The 24236-nt window shown below is 54.1% G+C and overlaps 1 long non-coding RNA gene across 1 annotated transcript; it reads left to right on the top strand.

Moving 5' to 3' along the window:
* The first annotated feature begins 457 nt into the window (after positions 1-457).
* On the top strand, positions 458-20314 carry LOC124095480 (uncharacterized). The gene is made up of 3 exons (XR_006852472.1): positions 458-848; positions 16879-17002; positions 17941-20314. It is a non-coding gene; the product is annotated as an uncharacterized LOC124095480 (long non-coding RNA).
* The last annotated feature ends 3922 nt before the right edge of the window (positions 20315-24236 follow it).

Below are 24236 nucleotides of genomic sequence, written 5' to 3'. Positions count from 1 at the left end.
GGGGGAGGCAGGAGAGGTGTGTGTGTAAGGAGAGGGTGTGTGTGTGTGTGTGTGTGTGTCTGAGGCAGGAGCCGGGGAGCCTCCTTGCAGCTGCGGCTCTCCCTCGTCTGGACTTGGGTTCTGGGGGAACTGCGGAGGAGGCGTGATGAACCCTCTCAGTAGCAGGGGGAATCAATACTGCCCACAGCGCAGACCATGAGGCATGTTTTCCCCGGGGAGCTCCATAATTTTAAAAGCAGCTCCTTTTCCTCTGTTTCATTTTGAGGGTCTGCCTGCCGGTGGAGACACCCTGGAGCTGTGCCCTGCTCGGTCTACCCGGGGCAACCAAGTCACTCTCTTAGGCCAGGAAACATTTCCCTGCTCCCGTGGTCAACTGCCACCCCTCCTGGTCTGACGGGACGCGAACCACGTGGGTGCAGAAGCCTGGACTCTGCACCTCGGGCCGGGAAGCCCAGGCGCTCCGTGCCACCCTGAGGTCGAGGAATCCCAGCCCGTCCCATTCTGGAATCAGAGATGGCCTAGTTGTGAACACCTGTGCTCTGCTGGGGCAGCCGGCCAGCAGAGGGACCTGAGGTCCCCGGGCAGCTCCCAGGTCGCCCTGAACCACCTCAGGAGCTGGAGAAAGCCCCATGGGAGGAGCTGGAGGGCAGCGCCCACCTGACAGGAGACCCGCATGCTCCTGAAGGAAGATCCAGGTTGGCCAGGTGGCCTGCTCACTGCGTGGACTCTTCTCTCTGGCCCTACTGCAAAAGGATCTCGCTTGGGTTTGTCTGGGCTAAAGCAATGGCTGCATCTGCCTAAGCCCCACTTTCCCTGGTGTCCGGCGGTCCTCACGGCCCACGCAACATGTAAGGCAGGTGTTCGCAAAGGGTCCTGTAGCTTCTAAGCCCATTCCCTTGTCACCCACTGGGGCACCTTAAGGTTCCCTTCAGCCCAACACCGGCAGCTGTGCTTCAGGGTGGGTCTGGAGGCAGCCGCTGGAGTGGTGGCAGGAGGGAGCCGGACGTCCTGGGGTGCTTCCCTCCTGGCTTGGAGGGTCAGTGTGCCCAGGGTGAGTCCTCTGGGGTGGTGGCAGGAGGGAGTCAGACGTCCTGGGGCACTTCCCGCCTGGCTTGGAGGGTCAGTGTGCCCAGGGTGAGTCCTCTGGGGTGGTGGCAGGAGGGAGCTGGACGTGGAAGTCCTGGGGCGCTTCCCTCTTGGCTTGGAGGGTCAGTGTGCCCAGGGTGAGTCCTCTGGGGTGGTGGCAGGAGGGAGCCGGATGTCCTGGGGTGCTTCCCTCCTGGCTTGGAGGGTCAGTGTGCCCAGGGTGAGTCCTCTGGGGTGGTGGCAGGAGGGAGCCGGATGTCCTGGGGTGCTTCCCTCCTGGCTTGGAGGGTCAGTGTGCCCAGGGTGAGTTCTCCAAGGTTCAGCGACAACTGGTCGGCTTGTTGGAGCTCATTTCACGTCTTAGAGAGGCATTTCCCTTTAAGAAGTGGAGGTTCCCAGTGGGACTTAGGAACATTTACCCGAGGTCCTCTGAGAGTCCCCCGGGAGAGAGCAGGAAGGGTCCTCTCTGGCTGTGAGGCAGCTGCTCTGCTTCAGTCCCCTTCGAAGCGGCCGGGCCTGGAACTACAAGGCTCAGAGAGGCCAGGCACCAGCTGGCGGCACAGCGGCAGACAGAGCCCACAGCTGGGCCACGCTGAGCGCTCCTGTGCCAGCTGCAGAGGCTGGGCTGGTGGCAGCTCTACAGCAGGTGCCACTTCCCATCCTAGTTTTAATTTTGTTTCCTACCTTGAGATTCACACACCGCCCGTGTGCTAGGACAGCCGCTTGGCTTCCTGGGGTCGGTGGGTGATGACAGGGTGACATTTCTCTTGCCAGGAGAGTTTCAGATCAAGACCTGGCTCCTCCCACAGCACGAGGTGGCACAGGAGGGAGCCGTGTCTGGGTGATGGCGGGAGGGCGTGGTGGGCTGGGCCTCTGGGTCCTCCCTCACAGTGGGACGCCCTGGCACCTCACTCCTGAGAAGCACCGTCTTATTCCTTTAGCACTGTGTATCTTAGAACATTCTGCTGGGTTACGTGCTGAGTGTGAATAGCCCATACAGACTTCTGAAGCAGACCCACTCAGGTGAGCCGGACGGTGGCCACAGGGTGGGCTTTGCCTGTGGGCGTGAAGGCGCCCGGAGCCCTCACCTCTGCTTTCTCTGGCTCTGTCTCTGCCCAGGGTGGGCATTTCTTTGGACACTTTTATAAAGGGGAAGCTGACCAGGTTTGTGGGTTTGGCCAGGGCCGTGTCTGTCTCAAAGATGGAGCTTTGGCCAGTGAGAGAACAGGTGTGGGGCTGCTTCTTGACAGGCAGGCGCTGCCTACCTCCACCGTGACAGTGGGCAGTCTGCCTTAGCTCCCCAGGAACGAGAGGGCTTGCTGGGTCTGCCTGCCGCCGAGCAGTGGCCTCCAGGCTGGGTGCAGAGCGTCGTACCGGCCCCTCAGCCGGACCCCACACCAACGTGACCGTGACCATTGCAGAGCCCGTGTTCTTTGCTGACTCCTGTCCGTGAGTCGTTGTCACACACTGTAGACTGAGCACAAACTAATTCTGGAGACGGCTTGAAGACTTATCACGGTGTTCTGTTGCTGCTGGAAGTCCACTGCCTACACGGACGCCAGCCAGGACGGACACCGGGAAGGTCCGGCCACAGAGCAGAGTGCACACCGCAGTCCGGGAAGCACTGGCTTTTCCGTCTTTTCAGTGGTCATATAGGAGAAATACCTTCTGAAGTAAAATCTCATGCTAAACCCAAAGGTCTTGTGTCTTCACCGAGATCACCATCCCGGGAAGGGCTGCAGCAGGACAGAAGCCCCGTCAGAGCTGGATCTGCCCTGCGGGGGCGTCAGCAGCCCCCACAGCCCAGGAAGGACGGCTCTGTCAAGAACTAGAAAGCCATTCCCCGATTATGTGGAAGTCTGTTCTTAATTTAAAAAGTTTGTTCTTATAATAATTATGTCCATTAATTAGTCCATTTTAGGAATGGCTTGAACGTCAAGTTGGAAATGCCATCTTGGGGAGCTAAGTTACATGGCACATTTGAATTGGTGGCTGGAAATTTACATTCAATTTGGATAGAAAGGTTACAATTGCTTTTAGCATCTCAATTTCAGATAGTTGAGATAGTGACTGTGAGTAAAGTGCACACCTGTCCTCTTCCACCCACTCACCATTCTGCAGGGTTTCGACGTTTGCTTAGCCATGTGTCTACTTGAACCCCCTGTGGTCAGGGGGGTTCCCCTAGGATCAAGGAGGAGCGGTCTCTGGCTGCCCAGAGCTCGGGTTTCCTGGGTTCCCGTATGCAGGAGGTTGGTCAAGAGTGGGCTCTTCCTGGGTGGAGCTGGCCAGGCCTGTCTGAGACCGGGATCTTAGCCCAGGCATGCATCGATGGCTCAGGTGGGCACCATTAAAAAAACCGGCAATATGAAATAGAGCTGTTGAAAGGGGGTCAGATGAGGGGTCTCTGTGCTACAATGTCCAGAGGGTACCTGAGGGCATCGCAGGTTGCAGATTTGTGTGTGACATTTATTGAGGATACCAAGGTGATTGATTGTTCAGGTGTTCTCTCCTTCAGTTTTCAATAATGTCGACACTAGTTGACATGTTGGGGTCTGACTTTCACAGGCAGTCCTAACAGCCAAGCATGGCCTGTAAATCACATCTCAATCTCCATTGTTAGCAAGACCCCTGCAGTAGAGCCCAGAGAAAGGCCAGCAGAATCGGGAGGCCACAGGTTTCCCGGTGTGGTCCCTCAGTGCTATAAGGTTCCTGTAAGGAACTGTGCCTTTTGATTGAACCTGATGCCAAATAATAGCCCCTTCTAGAAGAGCATGAGAACATGATGTCTGGAGTGTCGGGTAAGTGCATGTGTTTCCTCTTCAGAGCAATCGAACGCAACTCGGGCTGTGAAGGGGGTTGATCAAACTCTCCCTTGACCCCTCCTTCCCGGTGTCAGTCATGCTGCATCCCAATCCCTCAGAGGAGCTGAATGTGTCAGGATGGGAGGGGCTGTGGCAGAATGCTTGGGGAGGTCAGCCCTGGGCAGTCCTGGGGTCTCATGGTGGGTACTGGGGCTCCGGCAGGGTGAGGGGCATCCCAGGGATGCTCTGTAGACCACCTTTGGGGACCCAGGGGCCTACATGCCACATGCAGGATGCAGGCAGGATGGGCCTGCTCCCAGGGTCCTGGTGAAGGGACCACATGTCCTGAATGCAAGTCAGAGGGCAGCCAGCAGCAGAGCTGGAGGGCCTTCTGCTCCCCCTCCCATGAGAGTGAGGCCCCGGGCTGGAGTCGGTGGAAGAAAGGGTGAACAGAGAGCTGACCAAAGGTGAGCTGGGAGAACGTGCTACTCCTCCCAGGGACCCAGTTAACTCCGTCCAAAGACTTGCGGAGGTGGCAGCTCATAAACACTCTCTGCTGCTGGCTCTCTGTGGTCAGAAAGAGCTGTCAATTACCCACTTCCTTCAGTCCTGCTAGTTTGGGATGGCAATCACCAAGTCATAGCCATTTTGGCAACAAGTCCAGAGCAGGTCCAGTCCAGCCCGCCGAGTCTGTGGATTCTGTTCCCCGGGCTAGCTCTCCTCCACACTGCAGGGGGCTGATGCATGTAGGGTCCTGTGCTGACTCGCAGCTGCACGTGCCTGTAAACAGCACCACGGCTCCTGCCCTCTGCCACCAGTGTTCCTCCCGTCCCTTTGGAAGTAACTTCCAGATGTCCAAGGCTGGCTACTTCTCTTCTGGGCTTGTACTCATCTCAAATTGAATCTAACCCACAGGGAGCTCTTGGTGGCTGACCCTGGCCCATGTCAGGTCTCTCCTCCTACCAAGGTCCTCAAGAGCCTAGATCCGCCTCGGCACACCCAGGCCAGCTTAGGATTTCTCTGGACTTGATCTTCTCCTGTCCACCAATCCCTCCGAGGGCTGGAGATGAGCTTCTCCTCTGCCTGACTCCGTGTGAGGGGATCTTGGTCTGTGCTGCACACAGCAGCCCTAACATTTACAGTTTTGAGTGTGGATCACCCACTGCATGCATTTCTGCACTTCCTGTGTTCCCAGGACGACGTCCAAGCCCCTCTGTCTGCACTCCTTGGCTTGCCCCTTCTACTCACACGGGCCATTTTCTAGATTCTGTCCCAGAAATTAACTGCTCCTCAGTGAGTTTAGGCACCCACCAGCTGGGGCCTCCATCAGGAGGGCAGGGTTCAGGGGGCTTGTGTTCTAGTGGTCCAGGAAGGCTGCTCAGCCCACCAGCCCCCCTGGAGCAGAGGAACAGGTTCATGTTGGTCACTGTGATTTTCTATCTCCCATAAAGCGCAGGTGCTGTATAATGTCTGCTCTGATAAGAATAAATCCTGTCTGCTCATTTCACCAGGACGTGATGTGCTTCGCCCAGGGCCCGCGTCCCGCAGGGCTTGGGTCTTGTCCACAGCCAGTCATGCCGCAGTGGTGGGGTAGGTTGTATACAGCCCAAGACAGTGCCTGGACACAGCCTGGCAGACACGTGGCTTTGTAGGAAGGCACGCAGAGACCAGGCTGCTGCAAGAAGCAACCTGCTGCAGGCACACCTGTCCGCACCGTGCTTTGTCCAGTGGGGCCAGCTGGATGAGCAACATGTGTCCCTTCCTCGGGGTCCTTGGTTGGACACCCATCCCCACTTATAGAGGGGTGTGTGACTTGGTCTGCAGAAGCGGTGACGTCATGAGTATTAGCTTCTGGCCTCCCAAGGAGCCGCGACCTGGTGCATGTGCAAGAGAGCAGCCTTCCCTGACATCCCGGCCTGCCCAGCGCCCGGCACCTGAGGGAAAGCCAGCCTTCAAGGATGGCGTACCAGCACCCCTGCCAGGCCTGCGCTCCCTGTGCCCTGCACTCAGGTAGGTTTTGAGGAACAGCAAGGGGACAGTCAGGGGTTTTACGGTCCCCTTTTCTTTAGGGACTACTCAGGTTGCATTTCAAAGGGTGTAAGGCAGGTAGCAGAAAGTGCTCCGTCAGGGCAGGAGAGGGCAGTGGGGCCAGGACCGGGGCGTTCCTTCCACCTGCGGGAGCCAGGTGGCCTGTGTCACTGAGGCCAAGTGGCCTGGCCTCTGTGTGAGCCAGGGCAGTCCAGGAATGACACCGAGGCCTTCCCCATCATGTGTGCCAAGAGGTCTCCAAGGCCTGGGTGAAGGCGACCTCTCCTCGACGGCTTTCTGTGGGGCCGTTGCCTGTGCAGCCGCTGCCTGCTCTGGAGCTCCGGGCCTGGAACGGCAAGCATCCCTTACTTTTCCCACAAATAAAGAGTTTTGGGCCCAGCAGCCTGCCCATGACATCGCACTACTAAATTCGCATGACAGTCATGAAACGCTCCCATAATCAGGGACACGAGGTGATTTTCCGCCCCTGACAAGCCCCTGTATTGAGTATGATAACAGTTACTTTGTCTTCATCCACCGCTGGAGTATCATATCAATCCATTTGATGGTCCAGCCAGCCGAGCCCGGCACTTCTGTATCAATCTTCATAGAGCGCTGGCTGTTGTCTAACAAAAAGCCTGAAATGAGATCATTCAATCACTCGCTCTCCTGCAGGACTCAGGCCCCTGTCACTCTCCCACCCGGCATGGAGAGAACAGGGGCTAATTGTAGTAGAAATACCTAGTGCTTCAGCACAGCCAGCCATGCACACCAGGAGGGGAATAGAGCCTCCTCCATACAGCACAGTCTGCACCATTAAAGATCCACGGCGGCACCAGAGGGGCATCCCATCCACTAACGCTCTCCAGGCACTCTGTGGCCATCGCGCAGCTTCCTGAAGCGGGTTTCGAGTCCCACCGTCCCACAGTCACACCTAGGTAGCAGTCTGCCTCGTGTTGCATGAGTGATCAGCCGAATGTGTGCTTGGGCTTCCCCTGGACTTAAGACACAGCAGAACTGTTTCATAGAACTCGAATAAAATGAGAAAACACCCACCCTCAAATCTGATGGTGGAAGCAGGGGGCAGGTTCATGGACCCACTCTGCACTACGCGCCTCTTTGAGAGACACACCAGGGGGAAGAGAAAGGAAGAGGAGGGGAAGCCCCTGCTCCTGGCCACCCCTGCTCCCTCCCTGTTTCAAGAAGTCTCGGGTTGTTAAGAGGATGAGTTTCTCTGTGTAATGAAAGGAAGAGACTGGGTGATCCCTGATTAATCCAGAGACCGTTCCCCAGTAGGACCTGGCGCGACGCTCAGGAAGGTTGGACTGAATTTCAGGGGCCTGGTCTGAAAGCTGTCATGGAGGTTTCCACGGTGTCTTGGGTGCTTTGACACCGAGAGATCTTTGGCTTCCAGACAGCTGAGTCCTCATCGTCTTGCGGATGAGACAGTGCCATTTCCCGTCATCAGTGTAAGGACGGACTGTTAAGCTGACCTTCGGTGCCCTTGAGGGAGGTTCCGCCCGTCCTCCCGTCCACACCCGCACACACCATGTGCTGTCCTGCGGGCAGGCGCGCTGTTCCAGACATGAGCTACTCCAGGAATCGCCCAGGAAAACACGAGATGCTAAGAGAGTTTGTCATTTTGAAGCGATGTCTGTCCCTGCGGGCCAGGTGCCAAGAAACATGCTAATTATTTCCCTTAATACCAAACCTTTATGTTCTAAACACAGTGTCTTGGAAACCCGGAAACAGATGTGCCGCGGCATAATGCAAATAAAGAGCCAGGCTGCTGCAGGAAGGTATGCCGGTGGGAATCCGGGGTGCTGGTGGGAATCCGGGGTGCACACAATGGGCTCCTCCGTGCAGCTGGGGCTCAGGCTCTGACCCCTACTTGGCTTTTAGAGCATTTGTTTTTCTCCTATTTTAAGCAGTACAGGAAAAAACAATGTTCCTAATTCTTTCCTTGTGATCTAATTGGCTGTAGTCCACACACACACAAGGTTTTGGTGCAATGTTAGAAAGACACAAAGTGATATTAGAATGGTTACACCCCACAGATAGAGCGGAGATACGGGAATATTCTTCCTCTTTTGGAGAAAAAGCATTTCCTTTTGATGACCTTAGGATGGACATTAGACACAGGACTGGCAGCTGCGTCAACGAGGACCCGTAGTGCAGTGCCCGCTTTCTGGCTTCCCCTCCCACCTGTGCTCTTCCCTGGCTGTGTGGCACGAGAATCCCTCTGCTCCTGAAACTCTAACGGCGGTTTTGCCATGTCACCATTTTTTTTTCTATCATCCAAATACCCCAATTCAATTAGGCTCATAAACTCCCCACTCCAGGTCCGGTGGCCGAGCAGCTCTTGCGAGAGGAGGTGGAAGAGCCGCGCTGTCCATGTGAGATATGGTCCAATCAACGGCCAAAGTTTCCTTGTCAGTTTTGATATATCCCATAATAGCTGCAGGTTGTTTTGCAATGTCCAATGTTCTGTGAAGATGGGCTTTTCATATTCTTTATTGTTTTTTACTGACAAAATGTTGCCTGGACTTTTGCAGTTTTGTGAAATGAAACAACAGTAAACACAATATATAATTGCTCCTCATCCGCCTAGCTGGACGCCCCATCCTGTGGTCAGCCTGGCCAGGGCATAACTGCGTGGTTCATTGATCCTTCATAAGTGCCTCCTTAGTGACTGAGCGCCACAGCTCTTCCGGTCCCCTTGGCCCATGTGGGCCCATGCGGATCTGAACATGCACTAGTGGGCACTTTGCCACCTGTGCTCACATTTCACTGTCTCTCCGGCTGGGGGCTGAGGAGGAAGAATGAGATGACCCCCTGCAGTGGGTGGGAGCTGCTGGGCCTCCGTGCCGGTGGCCCTGCGGGCTAGTTTCTCCCTGGGGAGCCGAATGCATCCCTCGTTCACTCTTCTCCCCACATCCCCTGTTTCATTTGGAGACACTGAACCAGAGGGTACTGACCCACGAGCCAGCAAATTTTGGTATTGGAGAAGCCAGGCCTCAGGACCCTCGCCAGGGCCAGGCAGGGCGCACACCCCCTCAGGGACAGGTGCCCAGGGCGATTTGCGCGGCACGGGAGTGTGAGCGTGTTCCACCCGGGTGGAACTTGCTGGTGGCCATGCCCCATCCCTTGCGCACAGAGCCCTCCTGTGCTCGTGATCTCCTGGCTTCGTGGTCAGGACAGTCCCTCAAGACTCAGTTACTTCAGTGCATGTCAACGACTGTGGGCACAGTGGAGGTGGCGCTGCGTGGTCTGAGCGGCGTTGCTTGTGCTCTTGCTCTCCCACGGCAGGCGCGAGCCGCTCAGCAGCGGGACTCGCTGTGGCATTGAGCCTCCACCCCAGGCTTCTTGCTGTGTGCAGGTCGCTGTCCCTGACATCCTCACCACCCCGACGGTGGGCGTCGTGAGGCCACACCCGCTGTCTGACATGGATCATGTGCCAACTTGTTCCCTCATGAGAATGCTGACATGGAACAGCTCCTCAAAGGAAAGAGCACCGCTCCAGCGACTGCTCTCGGCTGCGGTGCGGGGAAGGCCAGCAGAGGCACATGGTGGTGAGGCGGCCCTCTGTGCATGCAGGCGCGGTGGCCCGTCCAGGGTGAGAGCTGGGTCCACCGCTCCAGGAGCCCCTTGGCAGTGTGAGTGCCATGGGGAACTCCCATACCTGCTGTGACCTGGAGAGAGGAGCGTGTGCTTCTCTCTCCATAAGGCCTTGTCCTTGGAATCGTTGCCCCCGGGGCCACTGGCCAGTCACCATGCTGGACTGCTTCTGGATCTGCTGGTTCCATTCCATGAAAACTAACTCACTCCTGTGACAACTAACCCTCTCCTATGATAACTAAACTGCTCCTGTGATAACTAACCCTTCCCCAAAATAACTAACCCACTCCTGTGATAACTAAACTGCTCCTGTGATAACTAACCCTTTCCCCAAATAACTAACCCACTCCTGTGATAACTAAACTGCTCCTGTGATAACTAACCCTTCCCCAAAATAACTAACCCACTCCTGTGATAACTAAACTGCTCCTGTGATAACTAACCCTTTCCCCAAATAACTAACCCACTCCTGTGATAACTAAACTGCTCCTGTGATAACTAACCCTTTCCCCAAATAACTAACCCACTCCTGTGATAACTAAACTGCTCCTGTGATAACTAACCCTTTCCCCAAATAACTAACCCACTCCTATGATAACTAAATTGTTCATGTGATAACTAACCCTTCCCCAAATAACTAACCCACTCCTGTGATAACTTTTAGCCCACTCTTAAGAAGAGTAACCTGCTCCCATGATAACCAATCAGCTCTCATGATAACTAACCCATACCCAAGATAACCAACCCACTCCCATGATAAGAAACCCGTTCTCATGATAACTAACCCACTGCTGGGATGAGGAACCAGCCCTAGTGATGAGAAGCCAGCTCCCTGGTCACTAGTCACTCCCGTGATGACTAACCTGCTCTGGTGATAGTGGCCTTGATGAGGGCCCTCATGACCCCATTGCCTCTCAGAGCCCCGCCTCCCCTCCCTTGAGTGACAATTAAATTTCAATAGGAGCTTTTGAGGGTCATCTGGTGCCCAAGGTCATGCACCGTCTCTGTCTCTGTTTTTCCGTCTTTGTTTTCGTTTCACCTCGTTTCTTGTTGTGCTGGGTGGAACCAGCCGGGGCAGGTAGGGAAACGCTCCACCCTGAGCCATGGCCCCGCTCTCCTCCCCGTCTCAGTTCAGCAGAAACAGGATTGTTGAGGCTGTTGTTGTTGAAGGCTGCAAGGCTGAGTGGCCATCTCCCGGGGCCTCTGGGCCCAGGCGACCCTGCGTCTGGACTCCTTCACTGTGAAGTGAGTGGGCGGGGGGTGCGTCTAATGCTGTTCTCCGCTGTGGGCTTTGGTTCTGTTCTTCTGACATCCCCAGGAGGGGGACAGCAGGCCCGGCTGTGCTCGCCTGGGTCAGCCTGTTTGCAGGCCTACACAGTCCCCCTTTAGGCCTTGCGATCCCCGGGGACTGGGTCTCACTGTGGGATGGACGGGCTCCTCCGGCTCTTGGTCCCGCTGCCAGGCCTGGTGGGCTGCACACAAGACACAGCTCTTTCCTGGGAGTCGGGTGCGGGGAGAGCGTGTGCGTGAGGCTGGCCGCCTGTTCCCAGCGGTGTCTGCCCCGGGCTCAGGGCTCCATCCTGTAACCCGCTCTCACCTCCTCCAGTCTTTCCTCTCACCTGAGAACCATCAGTTATTTCTATACAAAGCAGCTTAGCAATATCTTCACACTTTGCTGTAAACACAAAGAGTTTATGAGTCTCCTCTCAGAGTGACTTATCTGTCATCTGCTGGTAAAAAAGTGACTTTTACTGTCCCTCTGTGCCCATTGTACAATTGACATAGCTGAGACCAGGGGGAGTCAAGGACTCGCCAAGGTCGCAGGGCCTCTCAGAAGCAGGGCTCTGCCTCCACCATGCACAAGGGACTTCCCCTGCCCTCTTATGTCCTAAGAAGCACCTCCCTGGGGTTCCTGAGACTGGGCTGGCCCTGGTGAGCAGTGGGGGGGGTTTCAAAAGTTTATGAGGGGTAAGGGCATCCTGGAGACTCAAGTGGAGCAGGTACCGGCAGCCAAGGGGTGTAGGAGGGAAGCGTGGGGCCCCTCAGGGAGATGGGGTGCACAGAGGGGAACACAGGCCAGTGGGCACGGAGGGATGCCAGAGCCCAGGGCAGTGGAATGCCAGGTCAGGTCTTCCTTTAATTTGAGCGGCCTTAGGTGGGGGTTGTGAGATGGCAGGAGCCACACATGGCCAACGCTAACCGAGTCTCGGGAGATTTCAATCTTGCCATGTTTTCCTCATCTCAGAGGACCAAGGGGGCATGCACAACAGAGAGGTCCTGCTGTGACAGTAAGGAAGATGGAGACCACAGCGATGCCGGCCCAGGAGATGGGGTGGGTTTCTGGGCAGACGGATGTGGCCACGGGCCTGGGGAGAACTTGGGCCATCAGGTGTACTCAGCTCTTAGCCCAGATGGGGACAGGGGCTGCCTTGTGCCCTGGAGCACGGCTAATTTGGCCCCCTGGCCACCAGGATCTGTCCTCCTCTGAAGAGACAGATTTGGGCAATCGTTTGTATAAAATGTGAGCAAATCAAACCAACACAGGTCTTTCAGAAGGCAGGGCAGGGTCATCCTGTGGCCTCAGCTGGGTGTCCCCAGCCTCCTCTTCCCACTTCCTGGTTCAGCGAGCTCGCTAGGCCTCAGCATCCCCAGCTCTGCCCCCTCCTGGGGGATTCGCTCTCTTTTCCCTGTCTCTCAAGACCCCCTCCTGCCAGGCTCAGCGCCTGCCCCCTCCTTCTCTCCCAACAGCCCTGCCCCTGCCCTGCTGGCCCCATCCATGTGCACTGATGGGGCAGCAAGCTCACAGTGCCCTTCAGATCTGTGTCCAGGAACAGATGCCCAGTCTCCTAACTATCGACGGCTCACTATCACGTTTAGAAGTTAGTCGTCATGAATCACTAAACACACAGAGGACACAGCAAGTGTATCGTCAAGAGTGGCCTCAGCTGTACATCTGTTTCATGTCAGAGCCCTGGCAGCTTGGCTATCCTAAACTTACGGTGTTAGAAATGTGCTCTTGTGTGGTTTATTCTGAAGAAACTCTGCAAGCTTACGAAGCCTTTCAAGAGTATGTTAAAAAGAAAAAAAAAGACCTAAAGAAAACTCAGTTGCAAAATGGCGATATCAGGGACTGTTTAATGCCCTGCTGCCCCTATTTGAAATATTAAAACACACCCAACAGCAGGGAAATAGCTAGGTAAACAACAACATGTTGAAGACCTGCATGTGTATGCAGTTACTGAAATATGGCTTAGGTGCGTATTTATGCTTTATACAAAATCATGCATTCCATCAGTGAGGACAGGAAGGAAAAGTAGAGAGCAAAACAGGTGATTTTCTCAGATGTACTCTTGAAGGATTATTTTTCTAATTCCTTTCTGGTGTTCTAAAATTTTTCCCAGAAGAAAAGCTAATTAAAAAACAACTCTCTAAAGAGAAGAATTAAGTTGAACCAACATGGTTTTAGGAAAGACTTCCTGAATTAGTGAAGGGTACCCTGGTGGCCAGAGTCAGCACCTGCTGGCCTGGGACAGGGAGCCTGCATTGCTGATACAGCCCCTTCCTGAAGCTGTCTGTTTTGTTGGGTTAGCGCTGAAGAGGTGGCACTGAAGAGGTGGTACTAGACAGGAGGAATGAAAGGAAGCCTACTTTCAGGATGCTGACTCTTTCGAGGTGTGACGCCGTGAGGAATAAACGCACCCCTTGGCTGGGTTCGGTGGCATATGGCTGTAACCCGGTAACTCTGGAGGCTGAGGCAAGAGGACGGCAAGATCAAGGCCAGCCTCGGAAATTTAGTGAGGTCCTCAGCAACTTAGTGAGACCCTGGCTCAAATAAAAATAAAAAAGGGTTGAGGATGCGGCTCAGTTGTAAAGCACCCTGGGTTCAATACCCAGTACCCACATAAGTAAATAATACTTATTTACTTATAAGTATTAGTAAATAAGCAAACACACTCGTGATGAGAGTATTCACCTGTATGGCACATAATGGCTTATGTTTCTAACTAGACCTTTTAAGCATACAGTCAATGCAACCAGGATGTGAAATGTGTTTAAGTTAATGTTACAATTAGAACATTGGCATTTGCATTTACTGGCCTTTTGTGCTTGAATTTGTAATGCTAACATTGCCTCAACAAGATTTTGTGTGTAATTTCTCCGGTGTTTTCTGAAGTGGCAGAAAGAAACAGAAAACACTCACTAACATTTGCACAAAAGCTTCAGGGGGCAGCAAGGGTCCCCTCGTGCAGTGGCAGCCCAGGCTGGGAACCACCCTCTGCTGGCCTCTGCCTGCTGCCTCCCCTCAGCCATTTGCCCCTGAAGTCTCCTAAGAGGCTTTGAATGTGACAGAAAGGGACAGTGGTTTGGATTCTGGAGTGCAGATATTGAACAGTATTTCTTCCTTCCATGAAACATAGGTTTCAAATATAGAGTTTAATTTCCGAAACGTAGTGACAGCCTTTGGTTAGATCAGGTGTTGGGGTCCATTGTGACCCTGTGTGGTTGGAACTCCTGGAGGGTTCTGCACACCAGATGAGGCGGTTTCAGGGAGGCAGAGATGATGGCTGGGTGGGCCTGCAGCTTCGGTGTGCAGGCCCCTGGGCCAGTTAGGTGACGGTGACACTCACCCCCTTGGACAATGTGCCAGGATGGGTGCTTGACAGGAGGGCAGTCAGGAGGGCGGGGAGCCAGGGGCGTGTGGCGCAGACGTTTCTGAGCCTGGGGGACTGGAGGTGAGTGCCTGGAGCTGGTCCTTGGGACTGAGCATCTTGGGACAAGCCTCGGCCTGGAGCCTTCCTCAGGCAGACACCTTCCTCCAGCGCTTTCCACAGCCCAGTGGCCAGGAACGTTGTGGTCTCTCCTTTCCAGGAGACTTCAAACAGGCGCTCCATGAACCAGGGCACAGAAGGCTGGCTTTGACTCCTCGGGCTCAGGTTGTCCTGGGTCGCGCATTGGAAGTGCAGGTTGGTGGCCCACATGTCCCTTTCTCTGCCAGAGAAATGGCAATGATCGCTGCCCTGGGCAGACTGTGCAGGTGGACTGCAGGCCTGTAACTGCAGCCTCCCCCTCTGCACTCTGGTGGGACCATGGGACGGCCTGCAGGTCACTGCACACTGGACGGAGATGGCACCCGGCCAGGGGTGGGAAGGAACGTGCTGTGCTTACTCTGGAAGCCTCGGGCAGGCACAGCTGGGGACAGAGCCCGGCCGCCTGCTCCAGGCTTGTGCTGCCCCTGCCTCTGAGCTCCCCCAGACTACTGAGCTGAGAAGACAAGGCCTCTTGAGCCCAGGGCCGCGTGCCGCTGCTTGATGGCCTACTTGCTAATTTATTTGCTGTACTGCGGCTTGAACCTGGGGTGTTCTGTCTCTGAGCTACATCCCCAGCCTCTACCCCAATTGTTTTTTTAAGTTTTAAGACAGGGTCTCCATAAGTTACCTAGGCTGGCCTTGAACTTGTGATTCTCTGCCCTCAGCCTGCTAGTCCCTGGGATCACAGGTGTGTACCACAGGGCCTGGCACGTTACTTATTTGTAAGGACTTTGTACCCTCTTCAGAGGGGTAGGGGTTTGACCTGAATTTTGCTAAATTTCAAAACAGATGTGAACACTCATGTCTAGCTGGGACATGATTTAAATATATATGTGCATATTCATACATATGTGCACATGCATTTGCTAATAGTTATGATTTTGGTGTTTCCTTCTTATTATGCAATTTCTTACATAGTTGTAATCTTAACACCATGCTTACACATAAAATTTGATTTTACTTTTTCAATTAATGTGGCATAATTACTTTTATATTATCACATAGTCTTTATAAACACTGCTTTTTTGAGACTAACTGCTATTTAATAGCTCTATCACTGTCCAGTTTTTGGATATCTCTGTGGTCCAAGTTTTGGAGCCATTTGGACTTAATAAATCGTAATGGTTTGGATATGAGGTGTTTCCCAAAGCTCCTGTTGATGCAGGAAGTTCAGAGGTGGATGGCTGGACTGGGAGAGCAGCAGCCTAAGCTTTTGAATGGACTGGCTGGGGTGACTGTGGGCAGGTGGAGGGACTGGAGGACCCTTCCTGCTCTGCGTCCTGGCTCCCCTAATGGAGCACGGCGTCCCCACCGCAGCCCTTCGCCACGATGTTCTGCCTCTCCGCAGACCCAGAGCAGTGCAGCCGGCAGGCAGGTGCTGGATCTCTGAATTCATGAGCCAGAGGGGACTTTTCCTCCTCTAAGTCCTTCTTGTTGGGTACTTTGGTCTCAGGAAAAGGTGACTAGCACCATCATCAGTGTTGTGAGCAACTTGTACTTATGCCACATTAGGCTCGAAAGCCTAACCTTGTGGGTGTTGGACGAGGCTGGCTGTGGCTGGGACAAAGAGGAAGCAAGGGAAGGGCACTGTGTCCTACGCTGCTGCGTGGACCCACCTTGGATCTGGATCTCACGTTTGGGGGAAGCAGGGGTGTGAGAGGAAGGGCCAGACTCGCGCCTCAGACAGTGAGTGACTCTGGGTGCTTGTGCTTGCTCATTTCACGCTGGGCACGTCTCCTGGGCGAGGAAGACCTGGAGCACAGGTTAAGTGCCTGCCGAAGCTGGCCTGGATGCTGGCACCTGACTCTCACCCATATCAAGACATCTGTGTGCAAAGGGGTATCAGTGATTTCCCCCAGTGTGGAAATCAATGGCACATTAGCACATTTAAACCATGGATCCATGATTGTATTGCATTATTTAATTATTTGTACACATTGATAAAGAAATCTCTTGAAAAACACCTCCCTTATTGTTTAAAATGCTGTTTTTCTTGACTTACACTTTCAACCAAGAAAATACACAAATGGCCAAAGTCCAGCTCTGGTTGAAATGGGGGCACCCACTGATGTACCCAAGTGGCCACGTGATTTCTGTGGAAATACTCCCTCCTGGCTGCCCAGGTGCTGGCTGGCCAAGAATCCTGTGTCCAGTGCTGGGCTTGCACTGTTGCTGTCTTAACTGTGGGGAGCAATGCCGACCGTTCCAACGTGGGACCACTTAGGATCAAGAAGTGTGTGGTGGGATCCTAGTGGCTTTGGCAACAGTCGGGGTGACAGGGCAGTAGTTAGTCCAAGGTGATTCTGGGAACATTCCTCCAGCTTTGATCCGATTGGCCGTGCAGAGCTGAGCTCATTTCACTCTCCTTTTGGAAACTGAGCACAGATTGTCAGGCCCATGGATGGCAGGGAATCGCTGCCACAGCCAGGCGGCCTGTGGCTGCTGAGACGCTGGTTATCATTGGCCGATGGCCGTGTTCGAGCAAGTCCTCGCTTGCATATCAACATCGTCCCTGACTCGTTTTGCTTTTTCTGAAGGTCGCCATAGGAAAATATTGCCATCTGATTGATTTATCTCCTCCCGAGATCCTCCATTGGTACTTAATGTGCAGCAGTGAGAGCGGCATGTGGAGACACCTTACCCAGCGCGGCAGATCTCCGGGTAAATTATCCGTGGTATTGGGAACTCGCAGGTCGTTGACTATCCCAATTTAATTTGGGCAGTACAGGACATTTCTAATAATTAATACTGTAATAACACTTAATGATCTGCACTCATGCAATCTGAAATTCCAGCTAATGGTGCAGTTTTTAGTGATTGCACAAACAGCAAGTTTTAAATGTGTCAAATGCTGCTATTTCAGCATCCCGGTGCCAAGCAGGAGACCCTGCCCGTGGGCTCTGGCTGACCCGAACCCAGAGCCTAGACATGGATGCGGCAGCGGTGGGCTGGGTCCCCAGGGAAGGGCTGCCTCTGCGGCGTGGGTGCTGGGGCAGAGCGCTTCCCTCCAGATGGAGAGGCACTTGAAAGCCGTGAGCAGCGGCACAGCAGAGGGAGAGGAAGCAGAGGGATTGGGGCAGGAGCAAGGCTGCAGACTCTCACAAACATCCTCAGAAAGGAGTTACTATTTTGGAGCCTGGCCGGCAGATAGCGCTGCATCTGCTGACCTCGCCCTCCACCCACGCTGCTGTTCCATTTGGACACATGAAACTGTCCTAGGCTCCTCTGCAGATGGGGGCCCAGCCTGTGCTGGGGACTACCCTTCCTGCAACGACGTTGGTAATTGCATGATTTTTTTGAGAGGTGCAGTACTGTTTTATTTATTTTTATTTTAATGGGAAGACATTAAATTATATTCCATCTACCATTTCATAAGAACAGAAAATGGTAAAACTGAATGAGAAATGCAGTAGTTGTTAGCCAGGCAATAATTTAATTTTGTCATTGTTTGTACTCACCCCGAATGCTACCTCCTTTAGGATTGCAATCGCCAATCATTATTTTAAAAAATAGGAAGTGAGACATAAAGGAATGTACAAGGAAAATGCCATTCTAGCTCCAGAGATTTACACTCTGCTTTTCCTTTCTTCCTTTCACAGTGCTCCCGGGATGGAGGGCCTGACGCTTGCGAGGCTGATCTTCTCATTATAGCATGCAGATGAAATGTCATCCGCTATCGGCTGTGATATAGATCCACAAGAGAGATATATAGATTTGCGTGGTGCCAGTAACACACAAATTGGCTTTCTAAAGCCTCTAGTATTTGAAATACTCTTTCACGAATATAACCAACTCAAAACAGCATCTAAAATATTTTAAAATTAATTTTAGTTTATATCTTGCATTTACAGAAAAGAAAAGCCAGGATTTGCAGTAGCAATTAATACTGTGAATTATCTGGTTCCCCTTCTCAGTTACATGTACCCAAACATGCTCCCGTGTGGCTGTCCACAGCTTTGTCCCACTGTTGGGGTTTTGTGCACTCCCAGGAAGGGACCTTCTGTTCATTGATTGGCATGAGTAGAGTCCATTAAAGAAGTCTAGATCTCAAGGAACACGAGGAAGACACCAGTGAGGCATTCCCAGCCCTAAGTGGGGCAAACGAGAAGGGAGGCTTAACAGAAATCAATGCTCTGGCTGGGGAGCACAGGGGGGCCATCTGTGCCTTTTGCAGAGGGCTCGTGCCTCCATCAGAATCCCTTCACCTTTCCGCCCTGTCCCGAGGCCTGCACACTCAGCTTGTGTAAGAGCAGGAGCTCATTACCAAGGGGATTAAATCAGCTGCTTAAAAACAAAAACCCCTCTCCATTCTGATAAAGCAACATTAAAGGTGCTTCAGTACACAGGAGCTTAGAAACTCAGAGTGTGGGCCCAGCCCTGGCCGGGACCTGGCCCTCAGTGACTCAGCTTTAGCACCAGCAATGAGATCCAGAGCATCAGCCACTGAACCCACAGTCCCTGCAGGAGTCCGGAGAGGGTCACCCTGTTTCATAGATGGAAAAGCAAGTCAACAGAGCAGCGGGGGTCCGAGTCTCGGCAATGCCCCAGAGGCGGTTCTTTCCACTCAAAGGGCCACGTCTTCCCTGGAATAAGAGGCTGTTTCAGGGTCTGAGTGAGGATGAGGCCACAGCCTGCTTTCCCAGGGAACACCCCGCTGCCAGCCTTCAGCCCTGCCTGCTGCCAGCCTCAGATGGTGTGACCTGGCGTTGAGTGGGCAGGCCAGCAACGCAGTCTGAGGTCAAGCACTGAGTCTGCTCCCAGTGAAGGAGGGCAGAGCCCCCTGCTCCCCGGCAGCCAGCACAGGAAGTCCCTACTCACTTCCACTATCTGCCCCCAAGTTCTGCAGAGGGCCACGTATGCATGGTGGCTGGCTTTCCTTTCTTTAAAGGAAAGTGCCCTTTTATTAATGGATGTACGTGTTTATAATGAACCGGGATCCATCTGCCTAGAGTGCAGCACTACCTGTTACCAGTTACACATCTATCTAAACATTGTTCATATAATTCAATACACGTAAGGGCGACCTGGGTCCAAGCCATTCTCCTAGATCTTAAAGCGTCCCCTCTGCAGTGGATGTGGCAGAGCTGCTCGGGGCTCTGAGCAGAGCATGCAGCATGGGAAGGGACACCGAGAGACAGGGATGCAGGGCTGGATGACCAGGCCAGAGGTGGAGATGTCAGTGAGTATGGCAAAGCCTGGTGTGTGGCACAGTTAAAGGAGAGTGTTAAGGTCGAGAGGACTAGATTTCCCACTTGCCAATGTCTTATTCCTATTGGCAAAATGTGCAGTGCGCTGGCACACACCAGTACCATCAGGGGGGAAACACGTCCAGCAGACACAGGGAGGCCAGGACCTCACACGTCAGCCCAGGCCTGACAGACCCCTGCTGGACATGCAGCTCAGCAGCATCAGTGGCCAGCGTTGCTGAGTGTGTTTTGTGACTGCCACACACTGGCCTTGCCTTGTCCAGCTTCACCATGGGACATTCTGTTGAGGTACAGGTCAGATAACTCGATCACGAAACAGAGCTGATTCCAAAGATGTGACCACAGCCTGTCTGTTCTGTGCCCTCCAGACACAGAGCAAAGATTCACACACAGGAAGCGGGACCATAGTGACCATGATGAGCTGCCGGTGCTCCTGGGCTCGCCCTTCTCCTGGAAAGCTGGTCTGGCCGGGAAGCGCAACACCACCCAGGGTCTCAGACTCTGGGGTTCACTTCTGCTGCATATTTCAACTCCCAGGTGTCCCGGGGCTGTTTTCTTCCTTCTTGGCTCCGACAGAGCGTGATGGGCAGACCCCGTGGCGTCACTCCACCACCCCCTCTGAGGTTGAGCACAGGGGAGGACTGACCTTGGGGTCAGAGCAGAGAGGAGCCCTCCCAGCCTACCCCAAGGCTGTCATGCCCTTGACCCCGGCAGGGAGGAGGAACCCTGTGCTGTGGGTTGTGACTTCATGGAAACACTGGACGGCACAAGTGAATCTTAGTGTCCCCTAGTGCTGACGCTGCAGCTGCTCTAGGGCTCCGCGTTCCGACGCCCAACACTGAGCAGAGACGTGGGCACTTGGACCCATGGCTAGTCCTGCTTCAGCCCAAGCTGTTCATCTGAAGTAGGTGGACAGACCCCCTCTGCCCATGAGGACGGCCACCTGACTTCTTTCTTTTTTTTCTTTTCTGTACTGGGGATTGAACCCAGGTGCTCCCCACTGAGTTAGACCCCCATCCTTTTTATTTTTATTATGAGGCAGGGCCTTGCTAAGTTGCTGTGGCTGGCCCAGCCCTTGTGCCCCTCCTGCCTAGGCTCCCGAGTCACTGGCGTCTCAGGCCAGCTTTCGTGGTCACTTCGGTCATCAGCAGTAGTGTCCGCTGCCCCTGTGCTCCTCAAGGTGGCTCCTGCTCCCCTGGGTCCTGGAAGCTGAGCTGAGTATTGTCCTTGAATCGCAGACCAAGGGGTGGGGCTGCTCGTAGGGCTCTGGAAGGAAGAGAAAAACACGCTTCTGCAGCACGTCTCAGCCGCACGCTGACTGTCAAAAGGACTCTGAACATCTGGGCAGCTGATGGATTTGCTGGTTCATTTGAGTCAAGGCCAGATGTTGGTCTCATGTAGATGTCGCTGAGACTTCAAGGTAGCTGTGGTGCAGAGACATCATCAGTGCCCAAAGTCAGTGCTGGCTTTCAGCCTATTGTAATCTAAGACACGCACACGCACACAGAGCGCATAGGATTGGAGAGAGGCACCACTCCATGAATGGTGAGTGCCTTTGTAGGCTTGAATAGAGGAGGACACTTTATATGGGTTTTTAAATATTTCTCTTGAAAATAAAAATAAAATCGAAATTATTGCACTTATTTAAAACTCAGACCATTTAAAAATAGATTATTCTATTTCAACAAAACATGGTGTTGCAGTCCCCGGTTCTGGTAGCAATCCTCGAAGTCTGTGTGGCTGGCGACTTTGGAGTCATGGGTGTGGCTCTGAGGACCTAGCTCCGAGTCTCCAGACCTTGCTTGCCTTTCGAGGCCCTGACCCCGGCTCATTGTGAGCTGACCACTCATGGCATGTTCTTCTCTTTGATGTAGCTCTGAGTTTTTCTGGACTCTGACACACACCGCTGCGGCCGCCCAGGGCACACACGATGACCACCCTCCAAGGTGGCCACGCTGGCCACCTGGCCCCTGCCCTCCTGTCCGGCTGTGCCCACGCTGGTCTCAGAAGTGCATGCATGGAGTCACGGAGCTGAGAGGAGGCCTCGGCCCCACTCTGCAGCTCCTGGGCCAGCAGCCGCTCCCGTCTGGAACAACGTGGCTGGGATAGAGTCTGCTTTTCTTTTTTCCTGGCTTCTATAAGCATCAGTTTATATCCCACACTGTCCAATGTGTGTCAAGTGAAAGTGTCCCCATCAACCACAAAGGCAACTGAAAAAGAAGAAGCCCCACAGGCAAAGAAACTGAGGTGCTCCCGGGGTGGCCAGTACGGGTTCTGGGAACGAACAACGTCCACTCACATAAAACCAGTTGTGGACATGGGCGTGGCTGTGTTTTATTTGGGTTAAAGGTGCTCCTTGTCAGTCTGCCGATTCTGGCCAGCCGACAGGGTGTTCTCTCAGCATTGCTCTGGGAACTTCCAGGGCTCACCCACTTTCGCGGGTGCCGGGTATGAGTGCTGGAGGCCAAGAGCAAACAGAAAGGCACAGAAACGCCCACCTTCCGCACCACAGCTGCCTTCCTGCACGTGTGCTTCTAGGCAGCGTGCCAAGTGCTGAGGGAAGCCCCGTGGAGGTGTCAGTCCTGGGCACGGCCCCTGCCCTCAGCAAGCAGCCGCAGCAAGAAGGCCCTCCCTGGAGACGGACAGGGCCCTCGCCACGGAGCTCGGAAAATAACCTCCCTGCTCCAGAGGGACTTGGGCTCCGGCTCACAGCAGCCTCCCTTCCTTCCATTGGTTCCCGATTCCTTTCAAGGTCAGATCAGAAACTTAGTAATTACAGTTAAAACTGACAGCAGGAAAGTGTCAGCACTTCAGAAAAGGCTCTGCCTCGAGGAAGATCTCAGACTCCTCTGCAGCAAAGACCAGGCAGCAGTGGGCTCCGCAGGGCTCATCCGCTAAAAATAACGTCTCGGGAACAGAAGGCGGATCCACAGCCTCAGCACAGGGAGGCTGACACCGGAGGAGGTGGCCGCTGGGACCTGCTCCGATGGTGCCCCTTCCCTCTCCATGTTTCACTCAAGTGCTTCTGCAATAATTTCACTGATGTTGTTCACTAATAAGGGCATTTTTACAGATTCAGATATTTCATATCAAGATTTTGGTAGATGTACAACACAGAATTTATAAGAACATGTTAGGGGCCATACTCAGCATTTTACTTAGTTAATTCTGGGCCTAAGTTAATTGCTGAATTATGGGCCAGTATGTGTTGTCTGACATGTTTGCACGGATTTGACCCTCAAAACCACACTCTTGAGAAAACCCATCTTTGAACAGGTATGTGTCCATCTGTGTGAGCAGGCCAGGTGGGTCAGGTACTCACACTGACTGGATGAGGGGCTGTCCCATGCTCTGGGCAGAGGGCTCCAGAGTCCTGTGCTGCCTGTGCCTTGGTGGTGATGCCTTACCTATTTCTAAGCCTCCTGGACCTCCCTCTCCTCCTCTGAAGGGCACTGTGCTGTGGCCAGGCTCTCTTGAGATGTGCCCTGGGTCTGGATTGTTGTCCTTCTGCCATGTCCAGGGTGAGGCGTCATGCATGACCGTGTCTAGCCAGGTGGCCAGTGTCACTCTGCAAGGGCGTCCTGGGAGAAGCCACATCATCACTCTCCCTGGGAGGTCTGTGCTGAGGGCAGGATGGCCGAGGGCTTGCAGTGTCCCCTGGAGGGAAGCACAGGTGTGTGCTCACTGTTGAGCACTGGTCTCCGGACAGAAGAGACCCTCAGGTCCTGCCCTCAGCAGCTGGGCGCCCACCGGCAGCTTCAGAGTCGCTTCCTTTTGATACCTGAGATTGTGACTACCCCCAAGAGTTGTGGAGTGGAGGAAAGAGGCACCTCTGACAAAAATCTGCCTGTGAAAGACATCGATTCTGTCCCCAGGCCTAAGGTGGGCACTGGCCTCAGCAAGGGTGGATCAGCCTCTTTTCACTGGTGAGGAAACCGAGACCACCTGGGCCTCCGTCTCCTATCGGATCAGAGCCGACCGCAGAGTCCAAGGTTCTGGACCTGCAGCAGGCTCTGCCACAGACCTGCATTGACTTCCCCGGGGTGCCCCGCGGCTGCAGGGACCCCGACCTCCTTGGCTCCTCGTGCTTCCTCACCTCAGGAACAGGTGGGGGGATCTTGTTTTGCCTTGAAGTTGTGGCAAAGTCACACTTTGATCTGATGTGACCACGGGCGTTTGTTTGGGAGTTTCTGCCACCCGTGTGGACGGAAAGTCAGGTCCACGTGAGTGAGCCTTTAGTAGGAATGCTGCTGGCCTGGGTGAGAGGGACCACAGAGGCACATCTGGTGACCGTTCCTGGGGTCACCGGGCAGGAGGCTCTGCAGCGAGAGCCAGGGGAGCAAGGCCCTCCCGGGGCTGGGCAGCGGCCCTGCTCATGGGCGCCTCCTGCCCACAGCTGCAGCTTGGGTTCCCCCAGCTCACGGGAGTCCATGGGGCTTGCCTTCCCTGAAGTGGGCCAGGTTGGAAAGCCTGCTGCCCCAGGTGCTGTCGGGCATCCTCGGGACACTGTGCGTGCTGACCTGGGCGCCACACCACAGCCTTCCACAGCACCCCTAAGTAGCAGGGAAGGCCAGACTGCTCCGACTTGGGAACCCGTGGGTCGCGCTGTGCAGCCGGATCGTGTTTCATAACCTCGTTTCCCTGTCAGCATGTCACCGTGAAGAGCTGTTAGCCTCCTACACATTTAT

Source organism: Marmota monax, unplaced genomic scaffold, assembly GCF_021218885.2.
Source record: "Marmota monax isolate L192 unplaced genomic scaffold, Marmota_monax_Labrador192_F-V1.1 WCK01_AAM20220418_F8-fsc00060, whole genome shotgun sequence".
NCBI classification, from domain to species: domain Eukaryota; kingdom Metazoa; phylum Chordata; class Mammalia; order Rodentia; family Sciuridae; genus Marmota; species Marmota monax.
The sequence above is the reverse complement of the archived record's forward strand: the minus strand, read 5'-3'. Positions and strand labels throughout refer to the sequence as shown.